Raw genomic sequence first — 19,481 nt, forward strand, 5'->3', positions numbered from 1 at the left:
GACCTCTTTGAAACAAAAGACGTCGGTTTTGCGTCACGGGACGGAAATAAGTTGGGGTTTTTCAGACGATGTGAAGTGACGGCGCTCGTTGTCTCGACCTCGTGATGTTCGATCCAACCTCTGAATAAGCCTCCCTTCTACAATCTAGGGGATCGATGTACAGGGGTTATTTGAACCCCAATTTAGGTGTTTTAAATGGGAACTAGATAAAACGATATCATGGGTCCAAGGATAATTTGAAGAGGAGAATGCGATAAACCCAGAACATAAAAAGGACCTCTTATATAACTGAAATTGCCCTAATTCTGTCATACGTGTTCTTGACCTGTTGATGTATGATGTGAGCCAATCCAAAATCAGGGGATCGATGTAGAACAATTCTGTTACTTTTCATTTAACCCCAATTTAGCTGTTTTAGGGGTTTAATAACTAGATAGATATCATGGGTCCAGGGGTCAGCAAATGTAGATTTTCTACTTATTGGTAACTATAAAAACTCACAAAGAAACATTTCATGAATATTAAATTAAATTGGGGTGCCCTAATTCATTTATAGGCTGAACTCAGGCTAGATTTAGCTAGGCCACTGATGGGAGACGTCCCAGGCTGAGAGACCTAACTGAGGTGACCCGTTAAAGACATTAGTTGTTCTTCTCATTCCTCCTGTGGCATTTGTCGGCCTTATTTGAGTAAAACGTCACCATTTTTTCTGGGAGGAGAGGATCCTGGTATCCCTTGACCTCTCAAAAGGTCGGTTTTGCGTCACAGAAATGGGTTTTTCAGATATGATTGCCTGCCACTGTGAGCTTTGGCTAGGATAACTTTATATAGATAGCCTGGCCAAGGGGCGATAGGCTTATATAACTGAAATTGCCCTAATTCTGTAATTTCTTGCCTGTTGATGCCTAGGCTAATCAGGGATCGATGTAGGGTAGCCTAACCTAATTTAGGTGTTTTAGGGGAACTAGATAGGCTCATGGGTCCAGGGGTAGCCTAAATTGCCCTAATTCCATTATAGGCTGATCAGGCATATTATAGGCTATGACCTAACTGACTGACCCTAAAGACATTAGTTGCTAGTGGCTCGGCCCTATAGTATAGCCCATTTTCTGCAGGCTAGGCTCTCAGGAGCCCAGATATAACCTTTGGCTAGGCTAGGCCTAGCTTATATAGCCTAGGCTAGGCTATAGGTTGTAGGAGAGTTGTGCACCTAGGCTCATTGTATCTGCTAGGTAGTTTTGAGACCTTAGTAGAGCAGGAGGCTCTAAGGTACTTTTGCCCTTGAGGAGGAGACGCCCTTGAGGAGGAGACAGTCCATGTTTCTGATGTTCGGTGTTACTTGGGTCCCCAGATTTTATGTATCCTTTGGTCAGTCACTCAGTGCCTATGTTTGGCCTTTGGGAAAATCGAGACGCCTCTTCATTGCTGATGTCTCCTGAATTTCGGGTGTAATTGGTTTAGTTTCTGTTCCCTGGTATTTATGTATTTGTCACGTTTTCCTGTAACTTCTCTCTCTTTCTCTCTGCAGGTTGATTTCCCTTTTGGCACCCTATGGGGTTTATTAATGTCTGTTGACTCTGTCCGTAATAAGGGTTTTCAGCGGAAGTTTGAATGGAAAGGAAAAGGAAAATGGTATCCCTTCAGAAACCTTGGTATTAAAATGCCTTCTTTCATTTTTTTGACCAAATGTCCTTGACAGTTGTTTCTCTTTGGGCCAGCACCACACTTCGCTGCCCATACAACAGACTTCACGTTGACCATAGTGCTGTTAGACTGTTCATTTGTCCTTAAAGATGGTCTGAAATAGAAGGACAGTTAAACAGGTTTAAAGGAGACCTGTAGTTATATTTATATGAAACATCAATTATTTTACTTCAACAGCCTGAGCAAGGCTTTAGTCTGTAGTACATTGTATGATTGTTACTGAGAAAAACATTACTGCCTGTATACTAATGTAAGCCTGATACACTTTCTGTATATTTATAATGATCAGTTTCTCTATCTTGCAGATAATTTGTGATGCACCAAATGCAGACTTGGTTAGAGGTCCTCAGAAAGTTAAGTTGAAGTACTTTATCGTCAAGAAGGAAGTGTGTCTTTTGGTTTTGTTGGGAACGTGTTAGGACCGCTGCCCATTTTATTTTTCCGTAAGTATTTAAAAGATCATTTGTACGTTTATGAGTATTGTCGTTCATGTATGGTTTAAAGTTGAGATCTTGTGGTTAGGAACATTCTAATTGCTTAGGCTTGGTTTCTCTTGGCATCAGAATTGAAAAAAGAAAATAATTTGTTCCCAAGGTTATGAACCTTATGTGGGAGTACAAGCAGAACCAGAATTTTTTTACCCCAGTGAATTTGAGAACTCTTACAGGAAATAAACCATTTACTTGCTCTTTATGTCAAAGTAGTTTGTCTCATTCTGAAAGTCTCAAAATACACATCAGACATCATACTGGAAAGTAGCCATTCACTTGTTCTGATTGTCCAAAAGTTATACACGTTTGAATACCCTGAAATTACACATGAAAATTCATATTGGAGAGACTGGCCTTTCACTTGCACTGAATGCCAAGAAGGGTTTCATCATTCCTCTCCTCTCAAAGTACAAATGAGAACCCATACAGGAGAGAAGCAGCCATTCACCTAGTCAAAGGAGTTTTAATCTATACCATGTTCTTAAAAGGCACATGAAAACTCATACTAGTGCCAAGTAGCCTTTTCATTAGAACCAACTCAAAATTCACATGCAATTTGTATAAGCAAAAGGTCATTCTTCCATAGATAGATTTATAGTACTCCCAACTCATGAAGGAAAGATGCTGTTCATTTGATTGTCAAAATTACAGTAAGTCAGGATTGTTCCGACACGATATACAAACCGTCGGTCCATTACATTAGGAATCACTTTCAGGCGTAGGCTGGAAACGGCCGTTAAACTGTTGAGCAAGGTGGTTAGGTAACTAACGCCAGGTAGGTGGGAATACATGCCTGCCCGGATGTAAACATCCCAGTTTGCTTTCGGCCGTCATGGGTTGCTGACATGTTTTTTCGTTCTCTCTGCCTGACTGTCGTTAAGCTCTTATTATCCCGGTGGGATCTTTATGTATTTTTGTTTATATATACGTGTGTTTGATATTTATTAATACAAACCCACGATTTGTGATAACCTTGCATAAGCCATCGTTCCCTGCCTGTGTCTTGGGTTTGATGGCCAAGGGCGTAATTGGAGTAGTGTAACCGAGTGGTAAGGCTCATCTTCCAGCAGCCCTTTACGTAAATACTGAAGCACCCCTGTACATTCGGAGATATAGTTTGGGACGTAATATCTTCACTCCCCTACATTCATCGGGACGTAAGAGTTCGTTCCCTTCTTGGGCTTCCGCCCTCCGTGTATAAGGGCATCACTAATTCCTTCCTACTTATGCTGAGTGTTGCTCACCGCCTGCGCTTGGAGAATCACGGGCCGGGTGGGAGGTTGCGGGCGTCGTCGATAAGTTCTGCTTCCACGGTGCCCTCCCCTCCATCCTTTTTTTTCTCTTCCTGTAGCCTCTTCCTACTCCCCTTTAGTAGATCTCTCTCCTTCGCCCTCTTCGCTCGCTCGTCGGGCGAAGACCAGGGGTGGGGAGCGATTGGGCGACCTCGTCTAGAGTACCTCCTCCCGCTGCGTAGGGCAGTTCCCCTTGTAGCGAGAGGAGTCTCCCTCTACTAATCATCTTTGCTTTTCTTTCAGGTTGACAGTGAGCATCGCAGACACAGCAGTAGTTGGCTGGATATATCAAAGGATATCTCGCATGAAGCAGTCCCGACATTCATTCAGTGTTGCTTCAGGATCGACCACAATGCCTGGTTAGATGACATACTGTATTTCCACGTCGGGATCGTTCTGACTCTGTTCCCGCCGATGTGGATCGATCGCTGTCATTGCTGGTTTTAATGTATGCTGTTGCAATGTCTTCTGCATATGTGTGGTCCATCTGCTCCTATTGTTCCCTCTTGTCAACTCGACGACAGTCTCTGGGCTGCTCTTCCTGGTCTCGCTGCTGGTGACTTTCAAGTGACATTTCTGTCCGTTGCAGTAGCTCCTGCCTTCCAAACCGCTAACGTAGCTCCTGCATCGGCTGTCCTGATTGTGCCTGCTACTTCTCCTAGTGGTCGTGCCCGGGGCCGCTTCCGTTGTGTTTCTGCTAGCTGCCCTGGAGGTTACGATGTCTGCCATCCTGTAGAAGATGTTGGCGTGAAGGGGAAGGAAGTCGCCTTGTGGAAGTGACGTTCCTGGCCGTTGCAATAGCTCCTGCCCTCCGAACCTCTGCCGTAGCTCCTGCATCGGCTGTCCTGATCATGCCTGCCGCTTCTCCTGGCGGCCGTGCCCGGGGCTGCTTCCGCTGTGTTCCTGCCAGATGCCCAAGGGGTTACGATGTCCGCCATCCTGTAGAAGATGTCGGCGTGAAGATGAAGGAAGTCTCCCTGTTGAGGTGATGTTCCTGGCCGTTGCAGTAGCTCCTGCCTTCCGAACCGCTGCCGTAGCTCCTGCATCGGCTGTCCTGATCATGCCTGCTGCTTCTCCTGGTGGTGGTGTGCTGGGCCGCGTCCGTTGAGTTCCTGCCAGACTGCCCTGGAGGTTACAATGTTTCGTGTCCACCATCCTGTAGAAGATGTCAGGAGTGGAGGTGAAGGAAGCTGCCCTGTGGAAGTAGCTGCTGTCTTCTTCATCTTATCTTCGATTTCGTCTTCTGTTGGGTCTTCCCTTCCTCTCCTGAGGTCCAAGGGGGTCCCAAGAATTGGACAGACCTCCGTCGGCCGAAGGAGAGGAATGCTGCTTCTTCCCTTTGATGCCCTTGGACGTCTAGGGACTGCCTCCTTCCGAGGAGGCAGTGGGTCTCTTGTTGGCTCTTCCCGACCTTCGGGTTAGGAAACCGATTCGCATAGCCCTGGGTTTTGTGTTTCGGTTTGCGATCCCGTTCCCAGTCCTAGAGCTTCCGCCTCTAAGACGGGGGCTGCTTCGGGCACTCGTTCGTGAGCCGCTCGGAGTGCTCGAGATTCTGTGGAATATCGAGTATCCCGATCTGGTCTGGAGAGATTTTCCTCGGCCCAGTTCAGGAGCAGTGTGAGAGAAAGGGCCGAGGCACCCAGTGTCTCGGCTCTTCCTGCCAGCACCGCAAGCGCTTCCCGAGTGCTTGCCAGTGCTTGGTCGGGTTCCCATCCTGGTGTCTCGATCCTGTCGGGTCGAACATCAGAAGAAGCAGGGAAGAGATTTCCTTCGGGAGACCTGTGGGACTTCTAAGGGACTGACTCTCTTCCGGGAGACAAGTTTCTCTTGTTGGCTCTTCCCTCCCTCGGGCAGGAACCGATTCGCATTCTCCTGTGGGATCTTGCGTTTAGGGGCCGTGAGAGCGTGGCCTCGAGAGGCTACGCCCTCGTTGTCAGTCTTGGAAGTCTGCGTCCAAGACTGGTTCTGTGCTTGGCTCTTTCGATCTCTTAGGAAACAAAGCAGCCACTCCCGATTTTTGGGAGTCTTGTGGGTAGCTCGAATTCTATGAATCACGAGCACTCTCCTGACGAGAGGCACAGGACGAGAGAAAGTGCCGAGACACCCAGGTGTCTGGGTGCCGAGACACCAGGTGTCTGGGTGCCCCAGGTGTCTGGTCACCACCCAGGTGTCTGGTGTGCGAGCCAGCTGCTTCCAGTTGCTTCGTTGCTCAGCCGGGCTTCATTCTTGTGTCTTGAACTTTAGGGTTCGAGCATGCAAGATAGCAGACACAGAATTCCCATTTGAACCTTCTCTCGAGGGGCCTCGGCCTTGAAGGAGTTTAGAGTTTGGGAAACTAGCAATTGTTCACAGCAGATGAGTCTGGCCTGCCCAGTTACGATTGTGTTCCTGCGATTGGCTTGGCTTGGCTCGACTCCCGGTCGCGCTTACGAGAGTGGCTCGGCTCGACTCGGCTTGCCAGACTGGCTTGGCTCGGTTCGGATCGCCCCGCCTGCCTCCCAGTCCGCCGCATACCAACCAGCTGGATCGCGTTCCCGTGATCGGCTCGGCCCTACTTGGTTTTTTCCGATTCGGGTTCTCGGCTATGATCGAGTGAACTTTTTGCTCTTCCCAGGAAAGCGCTTTGCCATGGCACAAGTGCTCTTCTTCCCCCATGTGGCAGCAATCTCCTTCGGTTGATTATTGCTCACGGTCCGCCTCTCCTGCTTATCTTACTGGCAGGACAGGTAGGGATACTCTTTCTCATCACCTGTTCCCCTCTCCTCTCGGTTGTTCCGAGAGGCGCGAGATGGACAGAGAGTGCTCCGACGAAATTATCTTCGGAGTTCGGCTGCCTGGCATGCTTTGGGTGTTGGTCCCCCGATTCTCTCGTAGTATAACCAGGTAGCCGAGGAGGGTTTCATGGGAGAGTTACAGGAGTTTCACGCTTCGGAAACAACGAGGGTTTTCCTCTTCAAATTGCGATCGCCCCCGTGTTTTGGAGAACTTCGCGCCGATGAATTGGCGCAAGGATCCCCAGGACAGGACCGCGGCTCCCCCAATGAATAACCTTCATCACTTGCAACCCTTGCAGTTCCCAAGGGACCGGGACCGAGTCCTGTCTTTCCGAGAAACGTTCGACCTGATGGATTCTTTTCTTCAAAGGAGTTAATTCAGGTCGAGACACCAAACTTCCACCCCTGCCTCGACAGAATATGAATTCTTCTTGCCTCGGAGGGTCTTGCTGACTGCAGTTTTTGGGCAATTTGGTGCTAAGAAGAAGGACTTTGTCCCAATTCGGATCTCCGGTTTCGTAAGTCCCGAGTTGGCTCGACCCTTGGGGAACAAACCTTTACTTGGTTCTGCCTTTCTCTTTCAGAGATTTGCCAGATACCTGGTAATCAAGGTTTGTACTAGGGCATCGACTTGTCCTTTGGACAATGGCCAAGAACTTGGGTCTTAGTCATCTCAACTCGACCTTGAGTTCAAGCCAGCCCCCTCAACTCCTTAGCTAAGAAGTCCTAGGCTTCAGAAGAAGATTGCAGCTGCTGATGCCTGGACGAAATGATACATATCGAGTCTCTGGAACTGGCAGCGACATTGCCAAGACCTGGGAATGGATTCCTTCAGAAGTATCTATTTCCCTTAGGTCTTGGCAATTCTTTCCATCGAACTTCCATCCCGCCTCCTCTCCCGTGCTCCCGATTTGGGAAATGCCAGCCTGGCTAGAGCTAATTGGCTTGGTACCCTGTCATCTTGCAGAAGCTTCCCCATGGTGGAGAATGGAAGTCTGCTTCCATTCCTCCGTCCTTCTTTCCTCTTCGATGTATGAGGAAAGAGTTAGGCTAATGCTTGATTGAAGGAACCTTCGAATATGCTTGCATATTCCCCTCACATCTTGTGTCTACTTACGGATTCACAGATTGAGGAATAGGCACACACTGGTAAGACCTTGTCTTGAAGTTGTGTGACCGAGACGATTAGTACCTTCTCATCACCGTCCTGGGCTCAGGGCAGCCTTTTGGCCGTCCGAGAATTTAGGATGGGTTTTGCTGCACTCACTGGTTTCATTGAACAACAAAACCACAGTAGTGGCATTTGTCAACAAACAAGAGGCAATCGTTTTTTCCTCCTGTTTCATCTCGACATTTGCAGGCACTCGAGTGTTGTTCTGTTACACACTCGACAGCTCAATTAACCAGGTGGGGATGTATTGGTAGGCAAGCCTGGCCTCAGGGTTTGAGTGATCGGGACGGAACATGCTGCTCACTCTTTTCTTCATGAAGATTCATGCAGAGACTGCTCGACTGAGAAATCCCTACCGTCCTTCTGTTGCCTCCCCGCACACAAGTTCGGTAGTTTTTTCTCGCTCCTCCATACCAGACCAGGGGCCGCTCTGGTGAGGCATGCTGTCAATGTTTTTTCCTCCGTATTTGTCCGTTTCACTAGGGGTTCACAAACATTGCTCGCCCTGAGTTACAGACAAATACTTGAAGACTTCGCCTTCATCCGACCTGATTGCTGAGGCATCAAGAAGAATTCCGCTTGACCCAACCTCCTGAATTCCGCTTGACCCAACCTCCTGTAGCAGCTACTCAAGAAGCAGTTCTTAAGGCAGTACATCCCTGTGTGTTCAGGACTGGGAGACTTTCCAGCTTTCCTTGCAAGCACAGGCTTTCTCGCCGAGCGGCAACGGATATAGCTGGATATCCCTTGAAGTCCTCTGCAACACTGTCCCAGGGACTGGATCCGTCTTCGCTGGTGGTGTCGTTGTCGGAACTTCTCGGGTCAGAGTCGCTTGTCAAGTCTGGACTTCCTCCTCTTCTCCGCCGAGGGTTGCTTCTCTCCCTTTCATTTGTGAAGAACATAGGCCCTTGCAACCTAATCTTCTATCTGAAGTAGCCTTCGTCTCCTCAGTTGAGAGTTAGCTATGGATGAGAAGCTTCTTCAGTCGTGCTGTCCCAGGGAACTGTTCCCTGGGTGGCATGTGACTCGTTTAGGGTTCCTGTCTGTGCTCTGCACGCACCTTACGAGAGTCGTTGGATAGAGATATGCCCTCTTAGGACCATCTCTCATCTTACCCTGGCCTTGGCGTAGAGGATGGAAGAACAGGGATGGGGATCATACCTCGTAGGTGGACTCCGAATCCATTGGCATCTACTGTGGGGTTCGAGTCCTTCTTGTGTGTGGATGATCCAGATCATTTGTTACTTTGTCCTGTTAGGGAGCTGTGGTACTTTCCGAAAGGCTCGCCCCCTCGACATGAGACCACCTTGACGTGGTGAGGGGGCTCTTGAACCCCAGGAATTTGTTTCTGGGTTTGAGTCCAAGAGTCTCATATACCATCACATATTGTTTTGGATTAAATTTGTGGAATATTCCACTTTTAGTAAAATTTACTGGACCTGATAAACAGGAAAAGATATCATAGCTGGGAATGGGTTTATATCCGAAGCTAAATAGTGAGAACTGTGGTAGGACCATCAACTGCCCAATAATGTTCAGACCCGAGGGTTACCAGATTGGTAGCTCAAAGGCGGAACTATTTGTTAGGGCTGGACCACGGATTCCAGGGGTGTCTGGTTCTATGGATAGGACTCTTGGCATTCTATCCGGTTTGCCCATAACATGATTAGGGTGGGGATGATTGTATTTTTGTAATACTCTCAGTCCTAGCAAGCGGGTTTGGCTTACACTTGGGCCACTCTAATCATGTTGTGCCATCCCCTTTTGGGTAGGGTAGGGAGCGGACATTTGGGAGTCAGTTCTCACTTGTGCCATTGGTGGAAGATTAAAACTCCATGAAAAGCTGATGATATCTTTTTAAGGTTTTCAGGTTTTTTATTTTCTCTCTCTCTCTCCTCCCTCAAATCTTTATGCTAAGTGAAAATAAAGATTCGAGTACCCCTGGGCCCTTTGATGGTAGTGACTTGGCACAGATGATGACCACTGGAACCTCCTGTAACAGCCTTTCTTTGGAAAAAACAATAAAGAATCCAAATGTAATCACACTAGAACCTTATGCTCCAGTACACAACTAATCAAAAAAAGTAAATATCGTCTTGTCCCAACCTTGACTCACTTCAACTCCCTCTTTGGGAGTGGAAGTTGGTCAAGGTTTCTAACCATGGAAACAGAACAGCAAATCTCAGCCCTAAAGACACTCAACGACAGAAATGTCGTTTAGACAAATAAAAATGAAGACGTGGCTTATAGAAGCCACAACAAAAAACCGGTCTGAAGACTATCTATCAATAAAAAGTGTTGACAATGTTAATGTAAAAGTAAAGAAGCATGACACTATGAACAGCAAACAGGGTACTATTGTACTTCCTGAAAATAATGACAAACCGATTGACAAAAATATACTGTTGGACTCTCTTAAAATGAGATATACCAAAATCCAAAACTGTGAGGTATATATAATACCAAGTAAACAAAATAATAAAGTATTAAGAATTGCAAAAATAAAATTTGAGGGTCAAGATTTACCTCAAAAAATAAAAATTTTGGGCCAAAATAGAGAACTGAGACCTTATGTTCCCAAGCCACTACAATGTCAAAATTGTAGTAAATATGGACACACAAAGAAAAACTGTCGTAATGAACCTATATGTGCTTATTGTGGATCTGACGAACATGCCACACAATGGAAATGTAGTGAGCCAAAATGTGTAAACTGTGGACAGGATCATCATGCTAGGTCCAAGGAGTGTGTGTACTACATATACAATACAGAATTGAAAATGTTACAAGAACGAACAGGGATGTCTATCAAAGAGGCTAAATTGGAATTAAAAGTGAGAGGAATGCAAGATCCATCTAAGAAACATATTCTTTAATAACAGGAACCAGTAAGGAAACAAAAATGCATAAAAATAGAAATAACGAAGCACAGAAAAGTAAATCACAAGAAGAAATTAATGCCCAAGGGAAAAAAATTAAAATGGTAAAAGAATAAAGAAACTGGTAGAAATGATATGGATAACATTTTATCAAATTCATTTGAAATATTGATGCAAATAGGAACACAGGAGGGCGCTACTACTGAAGTAACAGAGGAGGGACCTGATAGACTGGAAATTAAAGATAAAAAAAGGCCATTGGAAAGAACACCACCCAAAACAAAGAAACCAACAATTGTTAGAGAAACATCAGTTAAGTCAAAGATAAAAGATACGAAGAAAGAACACAAACAAAAACAAGTTAAGAATATTCCATTATCTCCTCAAATAACAGTAAAACCAATGGATACTGATATCCAAAATACCGAAGAAGTGGAAGACAATCGTACATAGACAATAGTGAATATGTCAAAGGAGAAGAGATTACTCCATCACCAATAATTGGTACAATAAGAACAAATAAAGAAAGAAATATACATGACAACTCTTGTGGATGTAATGATTGTTTCATTACATTGTGCAACAATAACAAAAACATAACAAAAGATGGCTTAACAAACATTATAAGAAACTTTATGAAATATAGAAAAAAAGAAACCACAGAATTGAATACCTATGAAAAAGGTTGCATGTGCGTCGAGCACTTACTATATTATAAGGAAAAACAAATGAATGTCGTGAGTAAATTATTAGAAAAAATCCAAATTGATAACGCAAAAAAAAAGAGAGTAAAACTCAACTGTTATAATAAAATATTTTCAATAGCTATATCATACAATGGAACGTAAATGGTCTACAGACCAGATTACACCTAGGAGAAATACAACGATTACTGAAAGATTATGAACCTATGATATTATGTTTACAACATCTCAACAAAACAGTGTCAACAATAGGTAAATATACCTTAGTATCTACATCTAGAGAAGAAGGAAATTTAGGTACTGCTATATATGTACATAACAAAGTATGTTATGACAGAGTACCTGTAAATTTTACTGACTTGCAAATATAAAGTATTAAAATACGAATAAAAAACGATAATTACATAATTTATAACCTACATAACCAACCTAATAAAAGTTACGACATTGATAAACTTAAAGATTTACTTAACAATACCAAGGAACCTACATTAATAGTAGGTGATTTTAATGCTCACAACCCAATATGGGACTGTCATTGTACAAACTCAAATAGAATAGGTAGTAAAATAGAAGAGTTCATGGATTCCAACGACATGTGCTGTATAAATGATAACGAAATTAGCACATATTCAAGTTAATAGGAACATTTTCCAGTGACTTAACTTTCTTCTATGTACACAAGCATAGCTGACAGATTGATCAACTGTCCCTCACTATAACATTTATAAAGCAGATTGGGAGCGATAGAGAAATGCACACTAGAAATATCCCACAACTTGAATATTTAAAAGACCATAATGAAACTAATAAATTTCTTGTTGATTTCGTTAAAAATGCTGCTGATAAAGCAATACCAAAGTCAAAAACCCCATCCAACAAACACAAAGTTCCTGGTGGTCTAATGAGTTAACAGAATTCAAAAATATAAAACACTCAATAGAGACGACAGATTTTTTTTAACGGACGACAGATAATTTGAATAGAAAGTTCACAAAATGAATAAAAAATTACCGATATTAGAAAGAAGTTTACAAAAATGACTGTTATTACTGGTGAAATTGATACATTAAAACCTGTGTACAACAAAATATCTGCAAAATTTAAAAAAGAAGTAATCTGGCGAAGAATCATTTCATGGAGGAAATATGTATCAGATCTCTAATAATACCCATACAAAAAAATATGGAAAAATTCATGAAAATAATGAAAATTTGGCGTCAAATCACCTAGACATGCCATATTAAAAGATGGGAAAAGAACACTTGATCCAAAAAAGAAATAAGTAATATAATGGGAGAAAATTTATAAACAAAGTAGTGATAAGAATTTAGGATGAACACTTCCACAAAAAAAAAAAAAAAAAAAAATAGAATTAATAACCAATTTGAAACAATAGGCTGTATATATTATAATAGGAAAATTTAGTATGTCAGAGATGAGTATGCTCTCTAACAGTAATAAATCTGCTCCTGGAGGTGACATATTTGTTTTGAGACATCTGCCACTTAGCACCTTTGGCAAAGTCATACTTATTAGAGTTTACAATCATTTATGGTCAAATTCTATTTCCAGACGAATTACGCAGTCACTAATCCCTTTATCCTCAAACCTGAAAGGATCCCAGCAATACATAAACACTACAGACCAATTTTCATAATGCTGCTTATGCAAAATTAATAGAGAAATGGCAAATGCTCGACTAACATGGCAATATCTGAGAAAATAAAATTTTAACTCCACTCAGTTTGGGTCACAGGTAACAGATCCACATTGGATTCCTCTCTGTAACTTAGAGGACTATATATTTAGAGGTTCTTTGAACGAAAACAAATTACTGTAGCTGTCTTTTTGACATTGAAAGGCATATGATACTACATGGAGGTATGCTATATGAAAAACTTTACAAAACAACAACATCCGTGGACATTTACCTAGGTTTATACAAAAATTTTTGACAAACCGCAATTTTCAGGTGAGAATTGATGATAATCTGTCTAGAACATTTCCACTTGAAAATGGTGTTCCACAGGGAAACGTCCTTAGTGGCACACAGTTTACTTTAGCAATTAATGATATCAGTAAAAATCTACCTATTGGCATTAAAAGTAACCTGTACATGGATGATTTTGCCATATATTATTCAGCATCCCGAATAATACATGCAGAACGAATCATTAATAAAAGCATAGTAAAAATAGATGAATGGGCCTCATCTGTAGGCTTTAAATTTTCCATAGATAAAACTCAAGCAATCCTGTTTTATAAAAATAAAAAGTGGAAAAAAGGTGAAATAGATTTAAAAATCAGAAACCATAGTATACCAATTGGCCAAACAGCAAAATTTTTGGGATTAGTATTTGATACCCACTTGAACTGGAGAGCCCACATTACATATGTAAAATCTAAAAGTAAAAGAGCAATAAATCTAACTAGAAAACTATCTAACACTACTTGGGAGCTGATAGACATACCCTTACTAAAGGTATAAGGCAACAGTTCAGTCCATCGCTGAATATGGAAGCCGAAGCATATGGCTCACCATCTGACGAGTGCTGAAAATGTTAGACTTGTCCAATAATGAAGGCCTTAGAATATGCTCAGGAGCCTTTAGGATCATCACCAAAATCATCGCAAGTGGAATGTGGTGAACTGCCTTTGTCTCTCCACAGAGAGCTAGGTAACAATGAAAAGTGCTTTAAGAATTCAAACTAGTGATTCTCCAACCAAAAAATTATTTGAATTAAGAGATGTATTTATAAACAACCATCCACCACCTTTCCCAATTAGAGCTAAAAGATTGTTTGAGTCGCTGAATATAAATATACAAGTGCCTGTAATAGTAAAATCACCTCCTCCCTGGACAATGAATAAAATGAGAATTTGCAATAATAATTCCCAAGTATTTATCAAAAAGTAATCATATACAACAGAACACCATAGACAGCATACAATAGAGTACATACAACCAAAAGGTCCACATTAGGCAATATATACATGGATTCAAATCAGAACACTTGAGTAGGATATGTTGCAGTGTCCCAACACAAAACTTATCGCCCTTCTTCCTAATAATGCTTCTGTATTTACAGCAGAATTGTATGGAATTGCATCAGCTATAAAAATAATTAAAGAATCATCATTCAATAATTTTGTGATTTTCAGTGATTCAAGAAGTGTTATAGAAGCTATTCAAAGTTACAAATCAAATAATAATATAGTACAACAAATTAAATTATATCTCCATAAATTATAGGCACAATGGAAAATGTAGAGAAATATGTTGATCCCTGCCCATGTAGGGATCAAAGGAAATGAAGTTGCAGACAAAGCAGCTAAAGCAGCAACTCACATGACAAGATCAAATGCAAATATCCCTGTTACTGATTATGCAACTCACATAAAAATGGGTATCATAAATAAATGGCAATATATGTGGGATGAAGAACCTGAAAGTAATAAACTGAAAGAAATAAAACCTAATGTTAAAATGGAGTTCATCATATCAGAGAGAGAGACACGCATTGGAAAGTAATTTTTAACATCGCCAGAATAGGCCATACTGCCTGACACATGGGCACCAATGAGCAGCCCATACGGCCCGCCCTATGCTCAGAATGCAGAGTACAATAACGTCAGACATGTGTTATGAATGTCCAAAGTATGACCGACAAATCGAATGTCATTTTTGGGAAATAGATCAGTGAAAGAAATTTTGTCAGAATCTTTCACATTTTCAATCGTTCCAATTTTGATGTTCTTGAAGAACTGTAATTTAATTAACAAAATATAAAAATAAGTATATAATAAAAACATGAAAACCCTTGTAACATTTGAATTTTACAAAAAAGAGAAAAATTTTTAAAATTTTGTTTAATTTATATTCAGAATTTTAATATACCGTTTTAGTATGTATGTACGGAAGTCCGAGTAAATGTATTTATTGTATGAGAGGATTTTATGTATGTACAGTTTTAATTTCATTTTAATTCATTCATCATTGTATTGAATGATCTATTGGGTCTTAGCGCTTGACTTCAGGCCTGGACCTAGTATTTTAATCAAATCCTTTCGGGCCGCTCTATGAGAGCTGAAAGTCAGCTCAGTGGTCTGGTTAAACTACTTTAATAATAATAATAACTGGAAAGGCCTGGACATTCTAACCTGGATGTCGTCAGTGCCGCTTAGTACTCAAAGCCCTAAGGAAGCAGCATGTCTAAGGACACATCTTCCTCCTGACTAAATGAAGCAACAAAGGAGTGTACTCGGCAGTTGATGACAATGATGTCTGGGTACCTTCCACCGAGAGCTCACGGTCGGCGGTTTGGTCCATCCTCGCATTTCTCCGAAGTTACTGTCGGTCTGGAAGCAAGACGGGTTCAGACCACACTCTTGTCTTCTTTCCTGGTCTTGGCCCACAGGCCCCTGGAACCCTTTTTCCTTGGCTCTGTGGTGGCTGCTCAACAAGTTGTGTTGTCTTACCCGGCTCCTTCAAGAGGACGAGTAGCATCTCGCCTAAGGTTTTGGGTTCTGAAGTGAGAAGGATTCCAAGAGTGACTGGCCTCTCTTCCTCCTCCTTCGCCACCCTCCTCCTCTCCACCTCCCAACTTCTCCTCCTTAGGGATGAGAATAGGACTTGAACCAATAGCTGCTGAACTGGCACTGATGCGTGTAAGACTACACATCGAGCACCCATTCTATTTTTCTTATAGAATCATAGAAGCAATTCTGCTCCTTCCTCTAGCAAGGAGGAAGGAGAGACTGGCAATAAGGGAACCCTATCTCGGCTTTTCCTTACTGCCTCCCGACTCTAGATCCTTCCAGCCTATTTCGTAGGGTTACTTTTCCTCACTCATGCGAAAGGGTTCAGTATATCTGGATACTTTGATCTTGCAGTTCTTACACCCGATCAATATGTCAGAGGCACGGTACTCTTCCTCGCTCTTTCGACCAGGAGGAGTAACCCAGGTGTGCAGAACTCCAGTCAGTTCAGGAGACTCACTTAGATTCCTCCCTCCAACCAGTGAGTCTTCCTAATGTAAAGGACCGACGGTTTGTATATCGTGTCGAACAAATCACATTTGCAAATTGTATTTTTCCTAACTATACAAACCTAAGGTCCTTTACATTACATACTGTGCCCACCTCATGCCACCCCTCAATCTGAACCTGGACCGAAAGGCAAACTGGAATGTTTACATCCGGGCAGGCGGGTATTCCCGCCTACCTGGCGGTAGTTACTGCCTAACCACCTTGCTCAAGAGTTTAACGGTCGTTTCCAGCCTACTCCTGAAAGTAATTCCTAATGTAAAGTACCTTAGGTTTGTATAGTTAGGAAAAATACAATTTACTTTAAAAAATTGTGATATTTGTGGTAAAGGCAGAAGCTGCTGGTTGAATGTCAACCAACTTTGGCCTGAATAAAATTGATTCCAAACAAAATCCAAGGATACCGTTTTATTTCTTTTGAAACAAATTGTGTCCAGATGATCATTGCATTGTGATATTTGTTTTTCCAGAGGATGCTTATTTTAGAGTTGAAATAAAACATGAAATTATTTTGAATTTCAAACTCTGTTTTTGTTATGAATGGTGCTATTCAGAACAAGTTTTTCCAAGATTTTTTTATTTTATTTCAGAGTATTCCAAACAGAGGAAAATTTCAAGAGATCCCAACTAGGGTTTGAGTATTGTAAATGAAACATCCTGTGGAAATGTCATTAATCAAAGAAGAGATGCAGAATTGAAGGAGTGATCTTCCTGAAAACACAGATGAAGACTCTTTATTTGCAGATCCCTTCTTAGAAGTCAAGGCAGGAATCCAGAATTTGACTATAGTGAATTTGATGTGAGTTGTTCATCCCAATCTATTAAGTATGAGGACAGCTCTCCAAGCTGTGATGATGAAAGTGCAAAGAAGATCTGTATTGCAGAGGAAAATAGACATTTGGTTAGAACAAAAGAATTTTCAAAGAGAAGCAACACAGCAGGGAAGCGAATAACTTGTGCTGAATGCCTAAGGACATTTTCACAAATGTGCCACCTGAAATCCCACATGAGAACTCATACAGGAGAGAAACCTTATACTTGCTCTGTATGTCAAAGAAGTTTTTCTCAACAAAGTAGTCACAAAGCACACATGAGAACTCATACGGGAGAGAAATCATATACTTGCTCTTTATGTCAAAGAAGGTTTTCTCAGCAAAGTATTCTCAAAACGCACATGAGAACTCATACGGGAGAGAAATCATATACTTGCTCTATATGTCAAAGAAGATTTTCTCGTCAAAGTACTCTCAAAACACACATGAGAACTCATACAGGAGAGAAACCATTATATTGTTCTATAAACCATAGAAGATTTCTCGTCAAAGTACTCTCAAAACACACGTGAGAACTCATACAGGAGAGAAGCCTTATAGTTGCTCTATAATAAAGAAGATTTTCCATCAAATTGATCTCAAAACACACATGAGAACTCATACGGGAGAGAAACCATTCACTTGTTCTCTATGCCATAAAAGTTTTACTTGTAAAAGTAATCTCAAATCACACATGAGAACTCATACAGGAGAGAAACCTTATACTTGCTCTATATGTCAAAGAAATTTTTCTCATCATAATCATCTCAAAAGACACATGAGAACTCATACTGGAGAGAAACTGCATACTTGATCTTTGTCCAGGTAGTTTTTCTAATTCTGAAATTCTCAAAGTACACACTGGAAATCATTGTAGAGAGAGGACATTCTCCAGTCCTGTCAAAAATGTTGGACAATTTCAAGTGATTTTGAGGTTACTCACGAAAATTCATAATATTTAGGGGGCAATTTAATGTATTGAATGCCAAAAGGTTTTATAGCCGATTCACTTAAGGTAGATTCTGAGCCTATGAGACGCTTGTTTGGCGTGCTTCTGATTGGCTGGTACTGGAGGTATGCAGCCCGCCACCGCTTTCATTTTAATGTTCAGAAGCTCAGAACGGAATATTTTTTATATTTCTTCATTTATCTCACGTTTTACACAAGATAGGAAAGTTTTGGTCATACCATAGGATTCGGTATTAATTGTACAACTAAACCGTGATTTCCTGAAATCAGTAAGATAAAACACAAAGGAACTACAACGAGTAAAAGTGAAGAGAGAAGCATTTCATTCTTTATACCTGTTTTTACATATCATCGGATTTTTGCATCATTCGTATGATCAAGATAAAATAAAACTTGTGTTTTCATACACACCACCCTGAATACGCTGGTGCTTTCAGGATTTCAGATGCAGATATGAAGAGAAAATGAAGAATATGTCAGATATGTTGCAACCGCATTTGACTCAGTTTGAATAGTGCCGAGACGGTGGTCTGCAGTCCGGCAGACACCTTGGACGCCGCTGGTCTTCAGCAAGAGCCGCCCAGGTGCCGTTGACAGTTGCCAATTAGCTGCATATGAGAAGTTTGGCAGTTTCAACAATATTTACCGATTATTATGTCATTATACATTTTTCGTAAATAAATGCATAGAATTTCAATATGACTGTCGAACACTTTCATCTAATATCATATATGTCCTATGAATGGACTATGGACATATCTGATAAGGAAAAATGAAAAATCAAATGGATGCATCTGTATAATTTTTCATTCTTTTTGTTTCAATAGGTAATGACATGACTATATGTATGATTTTCCATTAAATTTTTTTTAAATAACGGTAATGACTTAATAAATATGTAAGATTTTCTTCTTTTGTTCATATAGATAGCCCAATGACAATCACAATGTAAGCCTACTGTATGATTTTATTTGTTTTATGACATAATACATCAGTATGAATTTCCCATTCTTTTGTTTAAATATATAAAGCTATAAAAGCCCTGATCTGTCTCATTATCCACATGCGTTTATATAGTGATGCAGGGGTGTGGGAACATTTACGGGAATTACACTTACTCAGATATGTTCAGACACACGGACATATATGATATTGGAGTGAGAGTGTTCACAGTCATAATGGGAATTCTATGCATTTATTTACAGAAAATTTAATGACATAATAATACGGTAAATACTGTCGAAACTGCAAACTTCTCATATCACTAATTGGCAACTGTCAACGGCGCCTCAAAGCTCTCGCTGTTTGCAGATCACCGTCTCTCGGCACTACTCAAACTGAGTCAAGTACGGATGCAACATAATAAGACATATTCTTCATTTCCTCTTCACATATCACACGATTCGAAATCTGAGCACCAGCGATTCAGGGTGAATTCTATTGTATGAAAACACAAGTTTTATTTTTATCTTGATCGCATCGCACGATGCAAAATCCGACTTCCATATGTAAAAACAGGTATAAAGAATGAAATGCTTCACTTTATTTGTTGTAGTTCCTTTGTGTTTTATCTACTGATTTCAGGAAATCACGGTTTAGCTGTACAATTAATACCTAATCCTATGGTATGACCAAA

At 41.4% G+C, this 19,481-nt stretch overlaps 2 long non-coding RNA genes across 2 annotated transcripts in view; both read left to right on the forward strand.

Annotated features, from left to right (window-relative positions):
- LOC136838222 (uncharacterized) overlaps positions 1-19,481 on the forward strand; it is a 237,656-nt gene that overhangs the window by 54,428 nt on the left and 163,747 nt on the right. The window lies entirely within an intron of this gene.
- Positions 931-17,881, forward strand: LOC136838223 (uncharacterized). Its single transcript, XR_010852911.1, has 2 exons — positions 931-2,147; positions 16,655-17,881. It is a non-coding gene; the product is annotated as an uncharacterized lncRNA (long non-coding RNA).

Source organism: Macrobrachium rosenbergii, unplaced genomic scaffold, assembly GCF_040412425.1.
Source record: "Macrobrachium rosenbergii isolate ZJJX-2024 unplaced genomic scaffold, ASM4041242v1 282, whole genome shotgun sequence".
Taxonomy (NCBI): Eukaryota; Metazoa; Arthropoda; class Malacostraca; order Decapoda; family Palaemonidae; genus Macrobrachium; species Macrobrachium rosenbergii.